Source organism: Pongo pygmaeus, chromosome 11 (genome assembly GCF_028885625.2).
Source record: "Pongo pygmaeus isolate AG05252 chromosome 11, NHGRI_mPonPyg2-v2.0_pri, whole genome shotgun sequence".
NCBI classification, from domain to species: domain Eukaryota; kingdom Metazoa; phylum Chordata; class Mammalia; order Primates; family Hominidae; genus Pongo; species Pongo pygmaeus.
Window position 1 is genome coordinate 43695866 of NC_072384.2, and position 25913 is coordinate 43721778.

The 25913-nt window shown below is 39.8% G+C and overlaps 1 protein-coding gene across 9 annotated transcripts in view; it reads right to left on the reverse strand.

The window, feature by feature from the left end:
* Positions 1 to 25913, reverse strand: part of GTDC1 (glycosyltransferase like domain containing 1) — a 409636-nt gene that overhangs the window by 363308 nt on the left and 20415 nt on the right. For 2 of the 9 annotated variants that reach the window (XM_054477579.2, XM_054477576.2), the window contains exon 1: positions 16699 to 16890. The exons of 1 other annotated variant lie outside the window; for it this stretch is intronic. The gene's annotated coding sequence lies outside the window, so the exon portion shown is untranslated. Of the gene's footprint in view, positions 1 to 1333; positions 1444 to 3565; positions 3716 to 4403; positions 4540 to 15553; positions 16023 to 16261; positions 16374 to 16698; positions 16891 to 25913 lie in introns of those variants that run through there. 6 more of the 9 variants (XM_054477574.2, XM_054477575.2, XM_054477581.2 and 3 more) reach the window with 6 other exon arrangements.

The window sequence follows — 25913 nt, forward strand, 5'->3', positions numbered from 1 at the left end:
AAGAGGACTGCTTGAGCTCAGAGGTTGAGGCTGCAGTGAGCCATGTTCACATCACTGCACTCCAGCCTGGGCAGAGTGAGACTCTATCTCAAAAAAAAAAAAAAAAAAAAAAATGCTGCTAAGGCCTTGTTCCTAACCAAATGGGTCCTTTCCAAGAAGATGATATTTTGTTACAGAGCTGCATATATCTGTTTGTAAAGCCTGTAAACATTTATAGTTCTTATTTTAATGAGCTTCATGATACCATTATCCAGTTATCATCCCTGCATCCCAAAATGTTTGGTAGTCAGCTTTGTACCAGATGACTGCTTGAACCAGTCCTCTTTCAAGTACTTTTCTATAGATTCTATTTGGAGTTGATCCAATTCAGCTTATGATACATAGCAGTTTCTTTGGTAGCTCATGATCACCTGCCCTCCGTATGAGTTTTGTAGCATGGCATCACTTACACCTGAAAGTGCAGCTATACAATACTTTACTAATAATAACCATTAGATGGTTGAGTTCTAGTGTCCAGATATAATATTTGCAAATATGTCACTGCTTCTCAAGAAGGCTCCAATGTCATTCTACAACACCAACATGAAGTCATTCATGTTAAAAGCTGTTAATCTTAAAATCTCCCTACATGTATGCTGGCCTTTCAGATTTCTTTTCTATTCACTAATAACTTATCAGACAATCACCAGAAAGAAAAGGTCTCTGCACAAAATGAGCCACTAGCTGTAGGATTCTCTATTTCAATTCTTACTCTAAGACTTTGTATACACCATTTAACTTGTTTCCTCATAAGGAAATTGGGATAGTTGCACCTGCTTTCAAGATTTTGGAAAGACAGAATTTATGCAAAATGTCTTACTCAATGTCTGGCATACTGGAGACTTACTAAACAGTTCATAATGATAACAAGCCACTCTATTCCATTGATATACTTACTCTAGCATCCTTCTCAATCCAAAAATAGAGTGTTCATCTATGATCTTACTATCTATCACAACACATTTAGATCTCATTCTCCCTTTTATACTCCACTCATTTCCCAATGTCTGGAATAGCCTCACTTTCTCCATTCAAAAAATTACCTCTGACTCTCTTTAAAGAAAAGCACTTTTAACCAGGGATTTTCAGGTTGGAGGGAAAGTTGGTCAGAAAGGGACCCATTTAAATAGTCACTGCTATACTAAAATGAATCCAGTAAATTGGTATGCAACAAGATCTTCAAGGGGAAGGAAGGAAGGAAGGATGGGAGGAAGGATGGATGGGAGGAAGGAAGAAAGGAAGGAAGGAAGGACAATAAAATGAATACAGCAATGTATACCTACTACACCCTTACCTTACATTAATTTTTCTCCAAAATGTTTTCTGGAGTCCACGAATGCCAGGATCACTGCCTTCCTCATATCCTATAAATATCATGACTAAATGGGTCCTTTGTAAAACACACTGGAGAAAAAGATAAAACTGATGAATTCTCAAGGCTTTCCAAATCCCAATGTTTTGTCATTTCAGAAAGCAATTTATGAGAACTCATCAGACAAGGGAATGGAGGAGAATAAAGCTAAATACTCTTCTGACCTGATACAAAACTAGTTTTAAACATCTGGATTTTCTCCTTGATTATATTCAACAAATCAATTAATGGCTCAAGAACCATCTAAAAGATGCTTTTTTTGCAACTGTGTTCTCTAATTCAATTAAATGGCACTAAGCACTCTAAAATGAACAACTTTTTTATACTCACTTTTATGAGATGGCTCTCAATTTTAATATAGACAGGTAAACTGAAAATAACTTCAAACTATCAATCTATATTTATGTATTCATTGGCATTATTATATTTTGAAAATGGTTTGCCTTAAAAGGAAAAACATAAACTGCAATCTACAGTGTTCTATTCATTGTCCCTTTCCCCTTATTGAAGGCCTCTGGAAAGGCCACAATGGACTTCTTAAATAGAATGGGATATCAATGTTAAAAACCACATATTTCTTATTAAATTTACCTTATCTATAAGGTAAAAAGGTGCCTGCTGCTCTATTTAAATAAACACACACACACACACACACACACACACACACACACAAAATTGTGGTCCTTCCTAAAGTGACTTATATTTGAAAATGGCAAAGCTTTCCAAATATTAATCACAGTAATTCCAAATTCAGTTCTGAAGGTAGTTCAATTATGGCACAATAAATGAATGATGGCATTTAATTCAAAATCTCTGAGTTTTAGAATCCAGAACATCCCTTTCATTCCAGATTCAAAACAGTTTAAGGTATTCAAATGCTACAACACACCTGTCTTTCAGTTACAGGCATTGCTTCAATGAAAAAACAGCTTAAAAACCATGAAATGAAATCAATTCCACATAAAGCTATTGTATGATTCTGATCTCTAATCTGACTTGTAAATTAGATGTGTGCAACTTCCACTATCCAGCAACCTGCAAATCTTTTTCCTAGCAGGATGGCGATGTTAGTTGCACTGCACTCTGACCAAAAACATGCAGCGGTGGCAGCGGCACACTGACAAATTGAATAGTATATCCTTTGAATAAAGATTTCAAGGTAAGTCATGAAGGAACCTTTACTGTTTGTTGATGAACTGTATATGCTATATAAAAAGTAATCTATGGTTTATATCTAGGCTGTAGAGTTTTTGTTGAATGCTAAGATTTAAGAATGTTGAAGATTCACTGAGGGAAAAAAACAGGATTCAACATTGAGAGAATCCATGCACCTCACTTCCCAGCACTGCTTTCAAATCCTGTTACTGGTATAAATAGTATACCAAAAGCAAGGACTCTCAACCAAATAAAACATCAATTTGGTTCAGAGAATACTCTGATGTTCCAATTTCTTCTGATTCAATACTTATAAAAAACAAAAATACATAGGTTTATTTTCAGTTCATACCTGCTTGCCAAATCATTTTAAGTGAATTTAATTTAGTTGATAGGTCTAAAAATATTAATTTATGAATTCAACTGTTCTATGGACACTAATACCATACAGTATGATTCTTTACTATTGAAGAGTCCACTGAAAAGGATGTTTTCCTAGAAAATTCTGAGTATAATACCTTTTTGCAAATAGAAACATTTTAAATACTCTAGATGAAGGCAAAATTTCAAGAATCCCCTAAGCAAACACTTCCACATGAAAATCATAGTCCTGAAATTAACCCTTTTAGTCAACAGATGTTTTTCTTTACTGTATTTCCCTTACAGTGAGATAACCCAATACTAAAAGGTGATAACTATATGAGTTTCATAAATAAAAGATCTGTAAATCTTGATTACCAAAGCAATTACATTATGGAATGATAATATAATACACATTCCCCAAGTAAAGCTCAAATTTACTTCAACCACACCAACCAATACCACCAAAAATTTTTTTCATTTATATATATATATTTTTAGTCCTGAAGTCCTTAGACTCATAGTAGGGCTTGGTGCCATACTGGTGTCACACTCTGCCAGTCATCCAAAGAATATGCCAGACTTCTTTTTCAACTCCTTTGTCTACCAGTGCATCACTGGACCCAGCAGGCGGCTCACCCAGACAATTTCAGTAACGGATTTTGGCTCTCTGTGCATAATAGATGGCAATCCTTAGGAAGTATCCAGTTTGTCTCATAGCTGAGAGATCTGAACCTGCTGCAGATGTCACATCTAAATTCTTGGATGGATTTTTATCATCAGTGTCACCTATAAAATAAGACAGTGTCACCAACAGCATTGTCCTATAAAACATCTATTTCAGCACTGCTAAGCTTTCAGCATCATGACTGATAGTAATTTATTTGCCTGAAAAGGGTCAACAAACTACTGCCTGGGCACTGAAATCCAGCATGCAACCTGTTCTTGTATATCTATGATCTAAGAATGGGTTTATATTTTTAAATGGTTGAAAAACAGATTTTTTAAGAAGACTAATATGTTGTGACATGTGAAGATTATATGAAGTTAAATTTCCACTTCCATAAATAAGGCTTTATTGGAACATGGCTATATTCTCTAAATATGTTTCCACAGCTGCTTTCAGGCTATAGTGGCCAACTTGAGTAGGTGCAACAGAGTCCATAGGGTCCATAAAGACTAAAATAGTTACTGCCTGGTCCTTCCAAGGAGAAGTTTGCAAACCCCTGGCCTAAATTATTTTTTTGGTGAGTAGGTAACATGATACCTAGTGTATGTTACATGAAGAACCTAAGTGGAAAGACTATAATGTTTCCCTGTCTTACTTCTATCCATTCAACTAACAAGTATTTGTTTGGCCAGACCTGTTACTACAATGCAGACAGCTCTAGTCACTTTGGTCTCCCTTTTGGCTTAGTTTTGCCTCAATCCAAGGGGTTAATATTGACTTTGGGCAGGAAGAGGACAAGGAGCTCACCTTCAGGTCAAATTCCAGTTCTCCAACATTGGCCTGCTCCATGTCCCCAAACTCTCCTAGTTCTGAATTTCTGCTTTATATCAACCATTCTCTGTAATGGACTTCTTGTACTAGACATCAGTCTAGTCTGGCAGTATTTCCTGCCAAAGACATGTGGGCAAGGGGCTGAGTCACGGCATTCTTTGAACTATGCCAGCTGATCATCAGTTCTTTTCCTGTTCTAACAGCCATCCTGTATGGTGGATTTGTTTTGGGCACCTTGTGAACAGTCTGCATATTCCAACATTCCTCTTGGCTTCCACTGTTCCTCCTGGTTATGATTGCCCCTGAAGTTCATCACTTTCATTTTACATTGAAACTTCTGGCCAAAGACTTGTTCAACATTCCCAACTGGCCTTTTTGTTATTTGAGTTCAGTTCACATAACAAGAGCCCAAGAAAATTTTATCTATATAGATGGATTTCCCAACTTAGAAACACCCAACTTAAAACATCTCTTATGTTTTAGCATCTGCTCCAAAAGAGAATATATCACCCCCCACAACCAAGTAGTATCCAGAATATCCGTTTTTTCCCTCCACCACTGCTAGTTGGCCCAAAGTTTCTATACTTGCTTCATCTGAAAGCGTTACCTATCACCCACCACCCACGTGGGATGCCCAAGATATCTGTGTCTCTTGAGCATTGCTTCAAAATGCCTCTCTTGCTGTCACTAAAGCTTTAACAACCCTGTTTCTGTTGTGAGGGAAAAAGAAGAGTTTCCTGCCACTGCTGGACTGCAATGGAGAAATGTGTGCTAGATTTCTAGAAGTCAAGAGTATAATTCCACACAAAAAGATGTTAATTAGTCCATAATGAGGCTGAAATGCTCATACTATTAATGGCACTACAGAACCCATCTGTAATTCATATTACAGTGTTGCAGATAGTTAATTCACAAACGCAGTCATAAATTGTAGATTGACGGTACTAGAAAATAGCTTAAAAAATGTCAGGACGGATTAGCGTATGGACTTCAAAGAAAATTGGTTTATTATTTGTTTATTTGATTAAGAGACAGAGTCTCACTCTGTCACCCAGGCTGAATACAGCAGCACAATCATAGCTCACTGCAGCCTCAAATTCCTGGGCTCAAGAAATCCTCCCACTTCCACCTCCCAAGTAGCTTGGGACTACAGGTGTACATCACCACACTGGGCTAATTTTTTTTTTTAATTTTTTGTAGAGATGGGGTCTGGCTATGTTGACCAGGCTGGACTCGAATTCCTGGGCTTAAGCAATCCTCCTGGCTCTTCTGTAAAGTAAGAGTCACTACCACCCTGAAGTAATCTGCCATGGTGAACAGCTCCAAAACCACAGGTATACCTCACAACCAATAGAGTGGTATCAAGTGTGAATAGGCTGACAAGAATGACCATTAACTGTATCTCAATTTGGTATGGCAACCATGTAGGTAGTATCCATTTTAAAAACAAAAACCTTCTTACCCTCTGAATATTTGGAAAATGTCACAGGAGTCCACTGATACATTCTTATAACCAGAAAAAGAAACTAGATGCATGTTAAGTCCATATTTCAAAGGAATACCCAAATGATTAAAACTTTAGAACTTTGTTCATTTGATGAATCTGGCCTTCTTTCCTTAAAGAAACAGTTTTCAATCTCTTTAGTCAGGACCACTTTGTATTCTTAAAAATTACTGAGTACTCCCAAGAGCTTTTGTTTATGTGGCTTGTAATGATCAACATTCACCGTATTACAAATTAAATGAGAAAAAGTTTAAGTGTTTATCAATTTATTTTAAAAATTTAGTAAGATAACATATGTAATAAGACAATACATTTTAGGAAAACAAAATGTTTTCAAAACAGAAAAAAAGCTTTCAAAAACAGAAAAAAGCTTTGTGCGAAAAATTATGTTGTTATAAAAGCTTTGCAAATTTCTTTCATGCCTAGCTTAACAGAAAACAGCTGGATTCTCATATTGGTGTCTACATTCAATCTGTTGTGCTATGTTTTGATTGAGCTACATGAAAAATAAATGGCCTCACACAAATATGTAGTGAGAGAAAAGGAAGCACATGTATTAATAGCCCATTCAGATAATTGTATATGTTCTTTTTTGATACTACACCAAAACTTGACAAGTAGCAGTTTCTTAAGGGTTAGTCGAAATATGGAATCTCATACATATGAACTCTTTGTATTCTGTTACTTGCTTTTTGAAAAGATCTTTCACCCACAATTTTGTAACACTGGTCACTCTGAAAATATTGGCTTATTGAGTTATACAGATATTACAAATCTTGACACAATTCGTCATATAATAGCAAAAACTCACATTCATAAAAATCACCACCCATCTCACCAGGAAAATCTTTTAAGTACTGGGAAGCTGACAATAGCACAGCAGGTAACACAAGTTTTCTAAAATTTTAATTTTCACTTGAAAGTTTGAATTTTATCATTGGCAACAATACTGTCAGTTGTTTTCCTTGAAGTGACAGGCTCACTTTGTTCATTTTCAAGAAAATGACTGCCAAATTTCTAAGTCTAAATAATCACAGTTTGGTATTCATTCTTTCAAGTAAAAATGATGCTTCATGCAAAATTTGGCTAGTTTCACTAGCAACTCAAAAAGAAAAATCACATATGGATTTTTCTTCTAGACAGGCAATGTACTCTGGATATGCAGCAGAAATGCTTTTTGCACATTTCGTATCTCATCACACCAAATATTAAAACAAAGTATGCTAAAGGGTCAAAATTTAATCAATTAGTAATTGTTATCACTTCATCAAGGACATTCTTCAGTGAAAGTGGCTTTTTCTTTTTTTCTGTGAATGCACAGCTGTGAAGAATACCATGATTACTAGGTACAGTTGGGTCTTACTGCCATTTAATTTCTAGAATGCTTAGTTCCATCGATCATTGCTTTTACACCAGCAGGGCAAATGTCAAAGCAGTAGAAAAGGCAAAAAGTTAGTGTTACTATGATAATGGTTTTTACCTCATGGACACTCCTGAAAGGGTCTCAGTGATCCCTAGGGATTTGTACACCACAATTTGTGACCTGTTATCTTAAGGAAACACTAAAAGCTATGAATAAGTCACCATCCCCAAATCCACAGTGAATATCCCCCATATAATAAATACACTAAATATGTGTATGAATTCTTGAACTCAAAAATTGGTCTAATTTGTTTATATAAATAACAATAGCAATTAATATTTAGTGAGCACTTACATGTATTATCTCATTTAATCCTCACACTAAACCTATTAGTTAGCTGTATACTTTTGCTACAGATAAGGAAACCTGTGATGAAGAAAGATGAAGTTACTTGTCCAAGGTCACAACAGCAACGAACAGTATTTATTGGATTCAGGCATAACCAAGCATTTTGCATACCTTCCTCTTAAGTCTTCACAACCACCTTTTTATTGTCCTTATTACCCTTTATTGTTCTTTACATCTCTATTCTTTAACTCTTCATTAGTAGTTTTACAGACTAAAACTTTGAATCAAATAGGTAAAGTATCCTGCCCAAGGTTACCCAAGTGGAAAGTGATGAATCATCCAATACAAGTCTGTCTAACTACAGAATACAATATATACTCTGCCTTGCTATACCACGCAGGAGTGTATTATTTGTATATAAATAAACTAATAACTACAAGAGTCTTATACAGTTTTAAAGTCAATTGAGTAAGACCTCTATTTGGAAAGATTTTTACTAATTTGATTACCTCTGTCTTTAAATAGTACAAAACCTAATTCCTTTTAAAATGATACGCTCTAGATAGTTCATTAATTCACACTATTTGAATACGACAACAGATTAATACAACTAAGTTACTAAAAAAAGATAACACTAAAAAAGACTAATCCCCCCATCAGATAGGAAAAAACTGAAACTCGGAGCAGTTACTAACTCCCCACAAAGGCTTGCTGCTCATAAATGGCCCAGAGTCAAAATCAATCTGGACTGACTGTGAGACCCAAAATCTGCAGTCACATTGCCTGCATATATTTAAGAAGGCCTCAGGCAATGACCTAGGAATTGCTCACAAGGTCCAGACACAGAGCTTGCTGATATCATACCCACCTACCCAAGGTAATCAAGATATGAATCACCTTGTATCTTAAAGACCAAGAGGTGAAAAGGAAGCTGGTGCACACTGAAAATAAAGAGCCATGTTTTCAGGTGCTTTGAGTAAAGAAAAAAGTAAATTCACTTGTAAGGTGTCAGTACACATCTCTGAGGCTGAGACATGCTTGCTTCCATCTAAAAAAAAAAAAAAGCCTAGAAGACAAATGTCATCACACCTAACAGGCTCTCCACAGATTACACAATAGCTTTCAGATGCCAGGAGCCCAGGAATGCTGCAAACCTTAGTAATTTGCAGCAGATAATCATTGAACTCTGATCAATCCATAAAATTTTCATTTCAAGTTAGGATCTATAAAGGCTAGGCATCATGCCCCAACCCTTTGTTTCTATTTTAAGGGCCTACACTGCAAGATAGCTGCTTAACATTTAAACCCAAAGGAGGACAGAGAAGGAATCACGGTTCATCTACCTCAATCCCATATCTTTTATAACCTGCTGTAACTCAACTTTTAGGAATCATAAACATCTTGAGATTGGACAGAGGAGTGTGGCTTTAATTTCAAACAACTTGTATTCTTAAGGAGTCCCACACACGTTTGACAGGAAGGTGACAAAATGGAAGGCTGTGGTGTACCACCTAAAACAGCAGGCAGTGCAGGGGAGAGATGAGCAATTATACTCGTCACAGAATACCACACTCTGGATTCCTATGTAGCAAAGAAAAAACAAAACTACAGAGCAACTTTGCCTCCCCCATCAATGATTTCTAACATGACCTAAAAGAATCACAATCTCATAAGCAGCTAACAGATATATTAAAAAAAGAAAAAAGGAAAAAAAAAAAAGAAGATTGAGGTCATGTCCCTTGACATGCATCATTTACACCAAAGATTCCCCCACTTATCTGAATTAATTTCATGTACCTCATTTCATTCAGATAATTGAAGTTTTCCTTTTAGAATTGTAAAGTGTTTACCTCAACATAATTAGTAAACTGTCCACTTAAAAATACCAATACAAAAATTACCACCCCCTCGCCTCTACACATATACACACACTCCACTACCATTAAGTATAAGATTTTGGCCTTCACGAGAAACTTAATTCAAAAGTCCTCTTTAAAAAATTAGCACAAGAAATTTTACAAAAAAAGTTGCAGTCATTGCATTTTTAATACGAGTGTTTGCATTACTTGTTAAAGAGATGGTAATTTGGGTGTTCAATACATGACTACTGTTCTGAAACCAAATTAAAGGTTTAGACTACTAAAGAGTTTGATGACTTGCCTCAATACAATAACTGGGATTGCACAGAGAACAAAATCAGAGGTCTCTCTTCTTTATGAGCAGGCATTTAAGGGCCTTTAATGAGAATTTACTCTTTAGTATATAATTACTAATGAACAAAAATAGGGCCATTAAACTCACTTCTTCATAATAAAACTAATTGTAAGAAATATAATATATACATATTAATCAAATTCATGAAAAACTGAAATCTCCAATGCCTTACAAGACAACATAGTGAAAATTATATACCTTTTCTTCTTAATTAAATGTCCTGTCAGGTGACTGATGCCATTTTGTATATGGATATGCCTATAATTTAAAATATACAGACTCAGCCAGGCGCGGTGGCTCACGCCTGTAATCCCAGTACTTTGGGAGGGTGAGGCGGGCAGATCACGAGGTCAGTAGATTGAGACCATCCTGGTTAACATGGTGAAACCCCGTCTCTACTAAAAATACAAAAAATAAGCCGGACATGGTGGTGGGCGCCTGTAGTCCCAGCTACTCGGGAGGCCGAGGCAGGAGAATGGCGTGAACCGGAAGGTGGAGCTTGCAGTGAGCCGAGATTGCACCACTGCACGCCAGCCTGGGCAACAGAGTGAGACTCCGTCTCAAAAAAAAAAAACACAGACTCTCCAGTACTAACGATGGCAATGAAACTTCTAAGCTTCTTGAATTAATTTTAAACTTCTATATGAACACTGGCTTCCCACACTGATAACAGAACTTATTGCTGGGAGAAATTTATATCTAATCTATATGTATCACCTGCTATATGTACTGAGTGCTAACGACACCTGCAGGGAACTGGAGAGATTCAGTTCCAACCCTGGGGTACACATGATCCAGATGTAAAGACATATAATGACCATGCTCGAGGAATGTGTAATAAATACCTGTGATGTTATTTTACATATACCACACACAGAGAGAGAGAAAGATGAGAGAGAGAGGAAGATTCCATGCATGGTTCCTGGCTCATAACTATCACAGCCCTTGATCTAGTCTTTTGCTACAATGTTGGGTGTGTTAAGCCTCAGGGAAAGCCTCTGACCTCCTCCTGCCCCAAGACAGACACGCCCCGCCCCCAACCCACAGAGGATCCCATTCCATACCCTGGAGGAAGGAATGCTGTCATAAAGTTTCCACAAAAACCCAAAAGAACTGAGTTCAGAGAGCTTCCAGATAACTGAACACATGGAGGTTCCTGGAGAGCGATGCACTCAGAGATCACATGGAAGCTCTGCACCCCTTCCCCCATACCCCACTCCACACGTCTCTTCATTTGTAGCCTTTGCAATATCCATTATAATAAACAAGCAAATGTGTTTCCCTGAGTTCTGTCACTCCAGCAAATTAATAGAACCTAAACACGGGGTCGCGAAAACCCCAATACCTGAACAAATGAAAGCTCAAAACTAAGAGAAGAAAAAGGCAGAAAATTAAACACTTGAAAAATAACGAGCTACCATTGAACTGCATAAAAATCACCGATTTATGGGAGACACCCTTAAGTGTCTCCACTAAAAAAGCAAAGAATCCAACAGCTGGCCAGTCAGGAAAGGCGTTCTAACTCATGACTGGATGAATCCAGGGTGTCCTAGAGTCCCTCATGCAAATGAAAAGTTGACCCTCAAAAAGGTTCAAATTATAATAGCCACGGAGCCTAGATCTCAGTATCTAAAGGGTCAATCTGGTGAGTGTGAGTCCAGAAAACAGTATCACAGAATCTTGGCTCTGCAAGACCCCAACCACCTACCTATGGATAAGAATAGGTCCCAGCTCCCTAAGGGTAGGGCAGATAGCAAGGAGAGGGAGATCAAGCTGTTAAGATGCCTAAACGTGCTTAAGACAAGGTTCCAGTTCCACAAAGGACCTGGAATACAAAAAGAAACCACCCAAGAAACATAAATTCTACGGACTATTTATAAGTTACTAAGGAAAGATTGTGGAATTGCTTCTCTGGTTATTTATTTATTTATTTATTTTGGAGATGGAGTCCCGCTCTGTCACCCAGGCTGGCGTGCAGTGGTGCGATCTCGGCTCACTGCAACCTCCGCCGCCCAGGTTCAAGCCATTCTCCTGCCTCAGCCTCCGAGTAGCTGGGAATGCAGGCACATGCCACCATGCCCAGTTAATTTTTGTATTTTTAGTAGAGATGGGGTTTCACCATGTTGGCCAGGTTGGTCTCAAACTCCTTACCTCAGGTGATCCACCAGTCTTGGCCTCCCAAAGTGCTGAGATCACAAGCATGAGCCACCACGCCCGGCTCTAGTTATTTTTTTAATACTCAAAAAAAATTATCGTCTGTTTAAATGACTTGTGTGATCCTACAGAGCATAGGGGAAAAGCACTAGATATTCTTACTAATTGTCTGATTCTATATCCTAACTCCATCTATAACTATTTTGAAATATTCTAGATGCCTCACACACACTTAGTTAAGGTGTTTGTCATTATTTCAAAACTCCTTACGAGAAAAGTGCTTTAAAAATGAAAATCTTGCAGGCAAACTGAGTACATCCCAAGGATATGGTGAGACAGCATACCTTTGTGTGCAATGGATGCTCAGGGCACCAGAATAATTCCAGATCCTTCCTGTTGTAGGTGACAGAGGTCTTAAAATATCTTCGGTCTGAACAGAAGAAACTGATCTGGCAGTGAGTAGGCCAGGCAGACTAGGACTGACATCAGAACCAGCAATTACAGATGTGAACTGTTTGCTTCCTATAAATTAAACACCATCCTACTCTACTGTACAACTGCTTTCAGTAATATTAGTAGAAAAAAAATGAAAGTAGTTCAAAGACGTCCCTATGAAAGCTATTACCTCTATGACTCTACATGTTCAACTAGGAATCAGCCTATGGAATTGGCTCTGCATCTGCTCAGCCCAAATTTTACTCCAGAGATTCAAAGAATGGAGTGTTGGTTTGTACTTCCAAAAGAAATGCTTGAAAATTTTCCTCAGTATTTTTTAAAAATAACCAGGCAGGGCACAGTGGCTCACGTTTATAATCCCAACACTTTGGGAAGCCAAGGCAGGAGATCGAGACCAGCTTGGCCAACATGGTGAAACCCCATCAGTACTAAAAACACAAAAAATATTACCTAGGTATGGTGGCGCATTCCTGTAATCCCAGCTACTCAGGAGGCTGAGGCAGGAAACCGCTTGAACCAGGGAGGCGGAGGCTGCAGTGAGCTGCTATCACACCATTGCAATCCAGCCCGGGTGACAGAGTATGACTCTGCCTCAAAAAAATAAATAAATAAAAAACATGCTATTATTCTGATATTAAAAGAAAAAAGAAGAGGAGGTAAGAATACAAGTAAAAGAATACACGGTGTTCTCCATGTAATACCAACAAGAAGCATAACATATCAAATACAACCTAAAACTATTTAAAATATCATTTGGGACAATTTGCCAAGGTAGTCCGAACTCTGAAAGTTATGTTCCTTACAAAGGTCTATATGCTGAAAAACATATCCTTATAAAATAAAACCAAGATTGTAAAATGTGGCCTATGGTAACAATCAGAGGGTCACTCAATTCATGTTGTCACACTTCGCTCTCATGGAAACATTGTATTATTTTAGCTCACCTAAGGTGTTCTATTACTAAAGTAATGTTCTTTCCCAATATCAGAGTGACTAACATAAGTTACAGAACAAAATTCGCAGTGTTAAGTTTCTTCCCCCAATTTTTCTAAAGTATCTGACACCTGCTACCTCTTTCAATACTGGAATTCAACCTAACAGCGTACCTGGTTCAACACAAAAAAGGAACTGAGTTATTTCAAGTTTACTATATCATGATTCAGGACTTCCAGGCACTCTGCTACCTTCAAAAATTAGACTAAGCCCAACAAGATCATAAGCATTTAAAGAGTACCCACTACACATGATAACAGGTATACATAGATGAGTAGGACATAGCTGAACTTTCACAAAGCGCCTACCAGGAAAGTGCACACAGGCCAACAAGTATTTACTAAATGTCTACACTAAACACTGTGCTCTGGGATGTAAAAAAATTCATCTCACCACAGCAAGAACTTCAGGACTCATGCATTTGAGGCCCACTTTGAAATGTGAGATTGGGCATGCTGGAATTAGATTATTACATGTGATAGGATTTCCCTTCCTAAGTGACAGTCATGCATCACATGACATTTCAGTCAACAAAACATCGAATATACAACTGTGGTCCCATAAGATTATAATACCGTATTTTTACTGTACCTTTTCTAAGTTTAGGTGTGTTTAGGCACAGTATTCAGTACAGTAACATGCTGAACAGGGATGTAGCCCAGGACTAATAAGCTATACTATATAGCCTAGGTGTGAAGTAGGCTATACCACGTAGGTTTGTGCCAGTACATTCTATGATGCTCCCACAAGTACACATTTCTCAGAACATACCTGTCATTAAATGACACATGACTAAATCAAGGTTTATATACACCATAACTCTAAAACTCTGAAAATACCAATCTGCTGAAAGTGACGTAGGCTATCCGAATCAAAAATATGAATCGATTCTTGAAGAGCAAGATAATTGCTAATTCAAAAAAACTGTAATGTTTAAACTGATAGAATGTAAATACTTCCTAACTATGTACAATTTATGGCATTTTAATCTAATGGGTCCAAATCATAAATTAAGAAAAAAATTTTAATTTAGTTAATTACTTGGCTTTTTAAGATACCATTATCAAATATACTTTAGTACCATAATCAAACAAACTTTAGTACAATAGAAGAGGTCTGAATTACCTAGTTAAGTGTTTAGTTAATTAAGACTACTAGTTCTATTCAGCTCCTGCTAAATCTCACCAAGAAACTGTCTTCGATTCTTAATTTCTCTATAAAATAATGGGATTGGATTATACTGCTAATGTCCCTTACACATCGAAAATTCTACACTTCTGTGATGCATAAGATTAAAATGTCAACACAATTTTCAAATCAAGACTAAAGAAGCCATCTTAACCTTTGCAAACTGGTGATGTTAAAAAATTTACTGTTTCCTACTTTATTGCAAGTATCATGCTTCAGATTTTACCTATTCACTGTTTTCAAGCATGTCAAAGAAAGTTTCGTGATTCAAGAGGTACTCCTCTAACCATCAATACTAAAACTGTTTCATTAAATACAGTACAGGACCCTAAGGAAAATTATACCAAAAGGGAGTGGGAGCCGAGAAGAATCTAATCCAAGTCAGACCTGGAACGCACTAATTAAAATTCAATATTTCACTTGGTATGTGGGTTCCTACATGAAACTCCTGTCATGGTTAAAGCTTAAGGTTAAACAGATTAATAGAAGCCAATAGAATGGGTCTACTGAATTGTACTGAACTTCTTTTTCAGCAGCTCCTTTACCTAACCACTATTTTAAGCTTTAAAATCAACTTCAGGGGTAGGCACCAAATAACCAAGTGAGCCACGGCAGCCGGGGCCGCAAACTGAAATCCATCTCGTATGGAAAATCATCATCAACTCACGTTTTCCATTTCAAACTGCGATACAGGTGGAAGAAAAGCTGTAAAAGCCTTCTCTTTGAACCTCCCATCACACGGCCTCAAGGCATTAACTTAAGAATCTCAAGATAACCTAAAGCAGCACAGTTGTCAGAAGACTCTGAAAGTTGTATGTGCGAGAGAAGGCAAAAAAACTACTTCGGGACTAAAGGTTAAATTTCGCTGCTGCATTCCCAAGACTTAAATTCAGAGAATCTTTCCACCTGGACAGAATGGGATTGTCTGGATCCCGATGAAAAATGGGAAGTTATGTGCTTAATCCTCAGACGAGGGATTCCGGGGTGGGGGGCACAATGAGGGTCTTCACACTCGGCTGGCAGAGGGGAGTGGGGCGCTGGGGAGGTCTGGTAACTGAGGGCGACTAGGAGCCAGAAGCGAAGCTTTCCCTGAGGAAGGCCTGGGGCTCGCACTGCAAGGGGCCAAGCGCCGGGCAGCCTGGTGGTCGGCGAAGCATCCCAGTCAACTCAGGCCAACCCCGGCGCCCGGCCTCCCTTCTCCCGCGCGAGGGCGACGTGCCCCCACCCGTCCTCTCAGCCTGGGCGAGGAAGAAGCGGAGCGCCGGGCTGCGGAAAACCGGCACGCACGACGTGTAGGCACCAAGAAAACGCAATTCGAACACGACCAGTTTGCAGAAGGAACAAAACGCCACGGCCTGGACGCCCCATTCCGAGCGCGATGCGGACGGCGGCGCAGGGAGAGCAGCGCGTGCGCCCGGGAAGCGCACGGCTCTCAGCTCCGCCTCCCCCACACCCCCCGCCCCCGGCTCCCCGCGCCGCAGCCGCCGCTGCTGCCCCTCTGGGATCTCCGCGCAGCGCGGCCCCGCGAGGCGGGCGCCGGGGAGGGGAGGGGAGGGGCCGCGCTCCCCGCCTCCCCGCCGGCTCGCGCGGCTCCCCAGCCCGGAGCCTACTCACCTCCTCCTCCTCCTCCTTGTCTCTCCCTCCTGGCCACCGGCGCGGCCCAGCCGGCGACGCGCTGACGCCGTGCCCCTCCCCCGCGGCCGCCGCGGATGCCGCCGCCCCTCCCGGCCCGCGGCCGCCGCGGCCTCCCGGCGCGTCAGGCGCTGGTCCCGCCCCTTGGCCCGCCCGCGCAATCGAGGCTCCGCCTCTCTGCTTCGCCCGGACTCCGCTGGCGCGAGGTCCCTGAGTCAGCGGCCGCTCCCGCCCGCGCGAGTCGCTCCGCCCCGGCCCTCGGGCTCGGCTCCTCGCACCTGCCCACTGTCCCCCGGCCTCGCACTGCTCCCCACCTCCCTGTGCGCCCTTTCCCATCTCGTCAGCACCCTGTCCGCCCCTTCAGCTTTTTCGTACTCTTTCCCCAACCTCCTAGTCCTGTTCTAAGCTCGCATAGTCACCTTCTCTTTCCTTCTGGAAGGTCTGTGCTGTTCATTAGGTCGACCTCGGATTCCCCCTGCAGTTTTCCAGCCGGCCCGTTGCATCTCCTTTCCCGGTCCACTCCTCGGCCTACTAGAGCCTCAGGGCCCCTGTGCGGGTTCCTGGCTCCCTTGCCGACACCACTACCTGCTCTGCAGCCCGTGCCTCCTCCACAGCTGCTTTGCCAATGCCTCTTAATATCCCTCCTTCTGGACCCCCTCGATTCCCTCCTGGCAAGGCTCATGCTTTCCTTTATCTCCATTTTTCGCGTCCTTTCGGTTCTGACTACTCCACACACTTCTGATGCAGTTTGAGTATTCAATAATTGCATGTTCGCGGTCCCATTTACACGAAGAGAGTCACATTGAGTAATTAAAAATCACAAAGCAAAGCGACAGCAGTGGAGACCATCTTTTGACTTGCATAGTTCCATCTATATTTCCCTTATGCAATAATATTCTCATTGCCACTTGAATTTCAAGGAATGGGATTTTCTATTGGGGCTTAAAATTCACAAATGTTGGATGTTTTTTCGCTGCGACCTAATTTCACTTTAGCTCTTTTATTTATAGAATACATAGTAGAAAGAATCCCAGGTGTTCTTGACTGTAAAGTGAGGAATGTGTCCCTTCTTTAAATTCCTTTATGAAGTAAAGGATCCTTTCTAAAGTAAAGGATTTTGTATCTGGAAGGAGGTTGTAGGTTAAATGACTCTGGCGAAGGCAAAACATGCAAATATAACTGGATGTCTGGTTTATTAAGTAACTTCATTTTTAAAACTGCAACTTGGAAGAGTTAGGCTGTGATGCGGAAATGAGTTAAGAAACATACCAAAATAAAGGAAATCGATTAGGCCTTTGTAGTTATATCCACAAGTTGCTTTAGGTTATGTGAGTAAACATTCTTATCCTTAAATTGAACCGTTGAAACTATCTTCTGTTCTAAACAAAATCCAGCTCTGTGTGGACATTCAAAGTTTAAAACCATTGTTGAATTGAACAACAGCATTGTAAGCATTTGAAAGCCTAATAAACCATCTGTCCATCCACTTTCACACAAATTGAGAAACAGAAAAGAGTAAATGCCAAAACGTGAAAGTGAGTGTTGACTACACATGAAACTAGTAAATGCTATTACACAGAATAAAATACAAAATGCTTCTCCACTGACGATGGGGTTACTTTCCAATAAACACAATGTAGGTTAAAAATGTTGTAAGCCAAAATTGCATTTAATGCTAGCAACACAGCAGATGGTCCTCGACTTCCAATATTTTCAACTTTAGGATGGTATGAAATGTATATGCATTCAGTAGAAACCATAACCCCATCATAAGTCATAAGAAGTTCCTCAACTTACCATGGGGTTACATCCAGATAAACCCATTGTAAAATGGAAAAATTCTAAATCGAACCACAATATCTGAAAAATCCTAAAGTTTATGGCTGCCATTTCATTGTTTTAAAAATAGAATTACATAATTTTATAATTAAACTGGTCCTTAAAATAATTGGGAGCCTAATCCTTTCATTTTAAAATGAAAAAAATTTTGTAAATCTTTTTTAATCTGATTAAGAACTGAAGCCCAGAGAGGGTAAGTTGTTTACCCAATATTACCCAGCTTAATTGGAAACAAAGCCAGGGTTCAAACTCAGACTTTCTGTCTCACATACCTGCCAGCATCTGGCTCATATTAATAGTTAATACTTATATAAAGCTATTCAACATCAAAATTCCTTGACTTTGCAGTTTGCCTACGTGGTCTGAGTGATGTATGAAATTGCACTCGGCATTAGCTAGGAAGGTATTTCTGTCAAAGCTGTTTTGTCCCACTGGTTTCAAGGATTCCTGTTGCACAACTTTCATCTCAGTCAGCGTTCATCTGCATGATCCAGGCAATTCTGGCCAGACCTCCGGAGCCATGAACCAACCAAATGCATTCATCCTCGGTGGTGACAAGGTCTGTGCCTAATTGTAAGAATTATTAAGACCCTATTGCCAAGAAAATTACAACATCACTGGGAAGGTAAAATATGAAACACAAAATGGTAATTCAACACTACTAATGAAGGATTCGATTGTAAATTACCAACTTTAAGATGGAAAATAATCCATGTAAATTAAGGGAAGACTTCTTAACAATAACAACGAAAAAGGACAAAAAGTGAAATTTAGAATTTAGGTTGCCTTATGGAGAAAAAAAGTAAAGAAAATTGCTTAAACAAAGAAGGTAAGAAGAAAATAAGCACATCAATAACCAAGGAAAAGATAGGAGATCAGCTGAGGTAAAACAGGAGATTCATTTTAGAAACAACAGAAAACTAGCTGAAATAATAGAGTAGGATCATTGATAAGGGGCCTAAATTTGAGCCTGAGATATTTATTCTAATAGGAAATCATCTGGGTGGACTTGCAATGGGGACAGGAGGACAAGACGGGGACCATAGCCTTGTCCAGTTCTAATGAAGCAAATAGAATCTAAAAGAATCGTTGGGCGTAAATGCAACTAAGGAAAGACTTGGGTTCACTGAGTATATATAAGAATCCAAGACGACAATGAAGTCCAAGATGACTTTAGGATTGTGGCAAGAGTCAATAACAGGACATACAGACCTTGGCACCTTAGAGTTGGAAGATGATTAACACTCACTGGTACAGCCTCTAAATTGACAGACAAAGAAGCCAGACATTTTCCCAAGGTAGATCCTCACCGTCACAAACTCATTCCAGAAAACTGTAGTTTACTGTTTAAATAGAATTAGAAGGTAAAAAAGGATTTGCTCACCCTGTTCCTGTCCCTGCTGGTGTTTTATGGTCAGCTAATTTTTATTTCTACTTTAGCCCCACTGATATAAAAGTGCTCAGTAATCCAGCATATAATATTACAGTAGGAAATAAATCAATAAGTGTTTGTTAAATAAGTACCAAATGCACTTTGGTATGTTTCTACTCAGAACTCTGCTAGGTGTGGAAGCCTAGAAAAGTATAAAAAGGGAAGGGCCTCTGCCTTTCAGAAGCTTACAATCTGGTTGAAGAAAAAAGTTCAAAGCACCTGACGCAATAGAGAGTAAATTCCATGGACACTGAGAACAACATATGTGAACTGGAAGGTATGTTTATATAGAAACAGGGAGGAATACTGTTGAATGGATTGGAAGTGATATGATCTATAAAGTTCATTATTCAGCACATTTTTGTTAATCTTTAAGCACCATTCTAGGTATTGGAGATAAAGTAGTAAAATAAAAAGCTCCTATTCCTATTGAGGTTACCTTCTGTTCAGGAGAGACAGAGAAGAACAAGTAGATATACAACTATAAGAGTAACAGGTGCTCTGGGCCAGGCGCGGTGGCTCACACCTGTAATCCCAGCACTTTGGGAGGCCGAGGCAGGCGGATCACGAGGTCAGGAGATCGAGACCATCCTGGCTAACACGGTGAAACCCCATCTCTACTAAAATACAAAAAATTAGCCGGGCATGGTGGAGGGCACCTGTAGTCCCAGCTACTCGGGAGGCTGAGGCAGGAGAATGGCGTGAACCCGGGAGGCGGAGTTTGCAGTGAGCCGAGATCACACCACTGCACTCTAACCTGGGTGACACAGAGTGAGACTCCGTCTCAAAAAAGAAAAAAAAAAAAGGTGCTCTGAAGAAAATAAAGGACAAAGGTGTCAGAATGCATGTGTAGGGAGTAGGACTGACCTTTCTGAGGAACACTTAAACTATCACTTGAATGAAAGAAACAACCAGTCGTGGATGATCCAGAGAGGAGTAGTTCAGGCAGACAGTAAGCCAGTGTAGAGCCCTAAGAAGGGGTTAAACTTTGTGCATTTAACACTATAACAAAGCCAAGTGTGTCTGGAGTGTACGGAGCTAGGAGGAACGTGAAGGAAAGGAAGGAGGGGAGGTAAGTAAGGCCTTGTGGGTAAGAAGGGATTTTGAGGTCGGGTTAAAATATGGATATTTGGGCCGGGCGTGGTGGCTCAAATCCTGTAATCCCAGCACTTTGTGCTGACACAAAGTGCCTGTAATCCCACTACTTTGGGAGGCCGAGGTGGGCAGATCACCTGAGGTCAGGAGTTCAAGACCAGCCTGGCCAACATGGTGAAACTGTCTCTACAAAAACACAAAAATTAGCCAGGCATGATGGCGCACGCCTGTAATCCCAGCTACTCAGGAGGCTGAGGCAGGAGAATCGCTTGAGTTTGCAGTGAGCGAAGACCGTGACATTGCACTCCAGCCTGGGCGACAGAGCGAGACTCCATCTCAAAAAAAAAAAAAAAAAAAAATTCTATATATCTATATATAGATATATAGATATTTGGAAGATTAGTCACTTTGGCATTCTGGATTCAAGGAAGGAGAAATTAGGACCTGGAAGACCAGATGGAAGCCTGCATAATAATCCAGGCAGGTGGCGATGTGAGGTAGGCAAGGTTGATGGCAAGGCTAGCAAGGAAGATAAAAATGTCAAAATTGAGTATTGGGTATTTCAGAGGAGTGGTAGGCAGTATTGGTTGAAAAGAGTCCATAGTGTCAAATGTAGGAGAAAGGTCAAGGAGAATTTGTATCAAAGAAAAGCTAGTATGCTTAGCAACAAGATGTCACATTTGAACTCCAAGGGAAGAGTTTCCATAGAACAAGGAGGTAAGAAGTGAGGAAAGGGAAGCAGTGACCTTTCTGACTATAAAAACCAGTACAACTCAAAGTGTGCAAAAGGATATGTGTATTTTATTTGCCTTTTAAGGCCACTTATATTTTGAAATACTATTGATTTTTTTTTTTTTTTCTTTTTGGAGTCTGGCTCTGTTGCCCAGGCTGGAGTGCAGTGGTGCAATTTCGGCTCACTGCAACCTCCGCCTCCCAGGTTCAAGAGATTCTCCTGCCTCAGCCTCTCAAGTAGCTGGGACTACAGGTGTGTGCCACCATGCCTGTCTAAATTTTTTTTTGTATTTTTAGTAGGGACGTGGTTTCACCATGCTAGCCAGGATGGTCTTGATCTCCTGACCTCATGATCTGCCCACCCTGGCCTCCTGAAGTGCTGGGATTACAGGCGTGAACCACCGCGCCCAGCCCAAATACTGTTGAATTTCTAAATCCATTTAAATGCTCCCATCACGTATAACTTTTTGTCTCCATACTGAGGGGAAAACAAATGTGTTAGAGATGTATCTGATATGCTTTTCTGGGCCAAAATGCAGTCACATCAATGACTCCTTGCTCTAAATGTAATTACAGAAAGTTTACTTTTATTTCTGAGATATGGCAAGAAGCTAACCATAGAAACACTGAGGCAAATGTAGTATCATATCAGTTATGGCTCCATTATTGCCATTTGTTAAGTCTAAACCATGTGAGCTGTGGGTTGGACCTTGGACACATCATATATTGTCACTGAATTCCAGGTTTTCATTAATAAAGAAGGGGAATCACCCAGATGTTAGGCTTATAAAGAGAAACTAATACCATTCTGTGAGATGCACATATACAGATACCACGACTCCAAGTGCAACTCTTGCAGTCTGGAAGTAGACAACTCAGTTGAACTAGATGTTCTTTTGCCCAGCAAACTGCAAGACAATGAGCACTTTTCTTCCCTAGAAACAGACGAAACTAATTTGGCAGAGTGGAAGGAGAAAGCTAAGGCCCCTCCATTTGTAGCAATGCAATTGAGCACCTCAAGGAAAGCAAGCCTGCCTCTGGCTAAGCTGTGTCCACACATGCATGTGCATGCCTTCTCCCGATTGTATGATGTCGGTGGGTAGAGTGTGTTAATTTGTTAGGTGTTATTGAAAAATGAAATGCTATTAGCACTCTTTTTTATTTGGAATATACTTCATTTTAAGATCCATTGGGGCCAGTTAATCTCTTGGGATGGTTTGGAAAACTTCATTAAATTCAATGAAGGAAAAATAAGTGTAAGTGATTCTAAAAATAACATGAAATTTACTATGTTTAATTTGCCGGCCCAAGTGCTTCTCAAGTCAGTAGTGACCAAGCATCCTTAGCATTAATGAACAATTACCATATTGCTGAAATCAACACCATATTTAGCCTTAAAAGCCTTCTTGTTATTGGTGCTGAAAGACACCAAAAACAGCAGTAGCCCAGGAAGCATAAAATGTACTCTCTGTTGATGAAATGATCTCTTTAAATTTGGGTTTAGCTATTCCAACACTATAATGCCAGAGAATGTGCTTTGTCATTGTTACCTTGCGGCCTAGAGACAGAAGCGTTTCATACTGTGGTTCATCCTGTACCTTTTATCAAGGATAAATTCATGTTTTCGTTTAAAACCAAAGAAAGCTTACATAATCTCTCCTCATGATTAGCCCTTCCAGCAATTATCTGTTGCTTGGAATCAGTGTCAGCCAAGCAAGTTCAGATGGCAAAAAAAAAAAAAAAATTGTTTGATCTGCCGTGATGTGATTTAGAAGACTGTGTGCATGAAAGGTACAGCTATGCACATACAGAGAACATATTTATCTAATTTGACTGCCAGTGATTTAATTAATGTTTGTCAAGCACTTTGAACAGGAAAAGAACTATCTAAAAGCTGAGAGCTATTACTCATAATCATTTTTCCTATTTGTTGAACTAAAATTAACATACAAATGTGATACTGTTATGGTATCTTTGAGAGAGATGCTCCTATTCTAACAAATTCGTTGGACCACGCTTTGAGAAAGTCTCATTAAAACTTCAGGTCTCTGGTTTTTGAAAGTCAAGCTTCAAGCTGGTTGGGTATCATCCATCAGTAGATTTTGAAGCATACAGGCTAAATAAACACCAGTGACAGCTTGGGGAAGTGTATGCACCTGTTTATTGAGAAAAAGTTAACAGGGGCACATCTAAAATAAGAACACAGACCGCAACCGGATTTTCAAGAAGTTTTTGTGCATGCGTACACTTAAAATTACCCATATTATCATCTAATTTTTTTCTTCTAATTTTCTCTCCAAAGAATAACTACTAGTGAGCACGATGCCTTGGTAACAATCTGAGAGGAAAAGAAAAATAGAGAAAGACCCTATTTTACAGCTTTGAGAAGAAGCAGACATCATGTTTTCCGTTATTGCTTTTTCTCCAAGTCAAGTAGAAGAGCAAATGGCAAAAGAAGAAGACATCTTGATGAGAAAGTAAGAAGCCTGGACAAGGGCCCTGGTCTATCATTATTTTCCACATAGAGATTTTAGCAGTATTGCATTCATACCTGCAAAGGACTGGTGGGATATTTGTTGAACTTTCCAGGACGATGGGGCAGAATGGACTCCCTGTGGAACAGAAGGTTGACTCTGACTTTCCCAAGAGACTTGTTTTTGAATTTTAGTTTCATTTTCTTTACATTCCAGTCCCCTAAAGATAATTTTTATGTTGCATCTCAATGTGGAATCTTCTTTCTGTGTGTACCATGCAGCACACATATCTTAATAGGATATGCCTGATTAAAACACTAGTCCCATCTCAACCCTATTAAACTGAACTATACATACGGGCCTGGAAATGTACCCTTTCTACAAGCTCCTCCATGATTTTATGCTTTCCACAGTTCAAGAAAGAACTCTAGAGGAGGTATTGCTTATCATGTCTGGCCATTCTCAGCACAGATCTTACTTGTAGTAATCAGATGCCACAGGAACAGTGGTGTCCACCAAATATTATATGGCTCCCTTACAGTTTCCACCCTCTCATGTCATTAGCTTAGGGCCATGTAACTAGCAGTAACCAATGGGCTTGTGGAGAAATGAAGGGTGTTGCCTCCAGCTCTATGTTCTTTTTTTTTTTTTTTTTTGAAACAGAGTCTCCCTCTGTCAACCAGACAGGAGTGCAGTGGCTTGATCTCAGCTTACTGCAACCTCCTCCTCCTAGGTTCCAGTCATTCTCAGTGCCTCCTGAGTATCTGGAACTACAGGAGCACACCACATGCCCTGCTAATTTTTGTGTATTTACTAGACACGCAGTTTTGCCGTGTTGGCCAGGTTGGTCTTGAACTCCGCACCTCAACAGATCTGCCCGCTCAGGCCTCACAAAGTGCTGGGATTACAGGCATGAGCCACTGCGCCCGGCCAGCTTAGGTTCTTAAGAGCACTCCCCCTTTCCTCACCTCTGTGTTCCTGGAAGCCCCATTTTCCAGATGGTGTAGCTATAAGAAAGAAGCAGCCCTGCATCCCTGGGAGTGGGCCTGGAGAGCAACTAGACCCCTCAAGAGACTTCTGATGAGTGAAAAGTAAACCTTTAACAGTTTAAGAGCTCAGGTGTCATTCGCTACACTAGCATTGTGGAACCTATCCTGGCAAACACAACCTGATTTAGCTGTTTCTCTTTCACAACTGCAGAAACATTTTTTAACTTTGCACTGTAAACAGGTAGCAAAGGATAATAGAAGGAACAATGTAATTTACTAAATAAATCATTTAAGTACAAATCGATATACAGAAATCACAAATAGTATATTGTATGATACAAAAAGAAATGCTCTTTATGTAGTTCAGGTCTGCCTTTACTTTCCAAACCTCTCTTAAAGTAAAGAATTAGTAAAATCTTTAGCCTACTATATCTAGATAAAATATCTTTGTCCTTGCCATACCTAAATCCTCTTCTTTTCTCCAACATGGCTGTGTATCATTAACATTCCATCATCTGGGTTCTCAGATGGATATGGTTCCCATGTCCATTGCCAATCAGAAGTAGATTAATTACTTATTTGTATTTGTTGCTTAAAATTTACTTCTTAAGTGCATCAACTAAATTTCTGTGACATTATTTACTAATTCTTTCCATTTGTTACTGCACAGATGTGTGCAATGCTGAAACAAAGAGATTTCCTCTTCTGTGTGCTTTGGGCTCTGCCCTCACACACCTGGGTCCAGCACCTATGGGAAGGATGAATCACAAAGCTTTGATGGAGGGGATGAGTGATGGAAAAACAACTTCTGTAGACGCTGTACACTTGGCAGAAGTCACTGATCTATACTATTTGCTGATCTACCCCTGAAGCATTCTCTCTGACAGCAGAAGGCCAGTTTTTGCTATTGAACCATTTCAAAATCACTGTTTGAAAGCTACATTTCCACGTAAAGAAAGGGCAGGGAACATTTTCTTTTCATGGGTTCTCAAGCACTACAGAGACTGTTTTGTCAGTTACTATGCCCATACTAACCAATCTTATAGCGGCCTCAAATCTTTTTTTGAAACAAT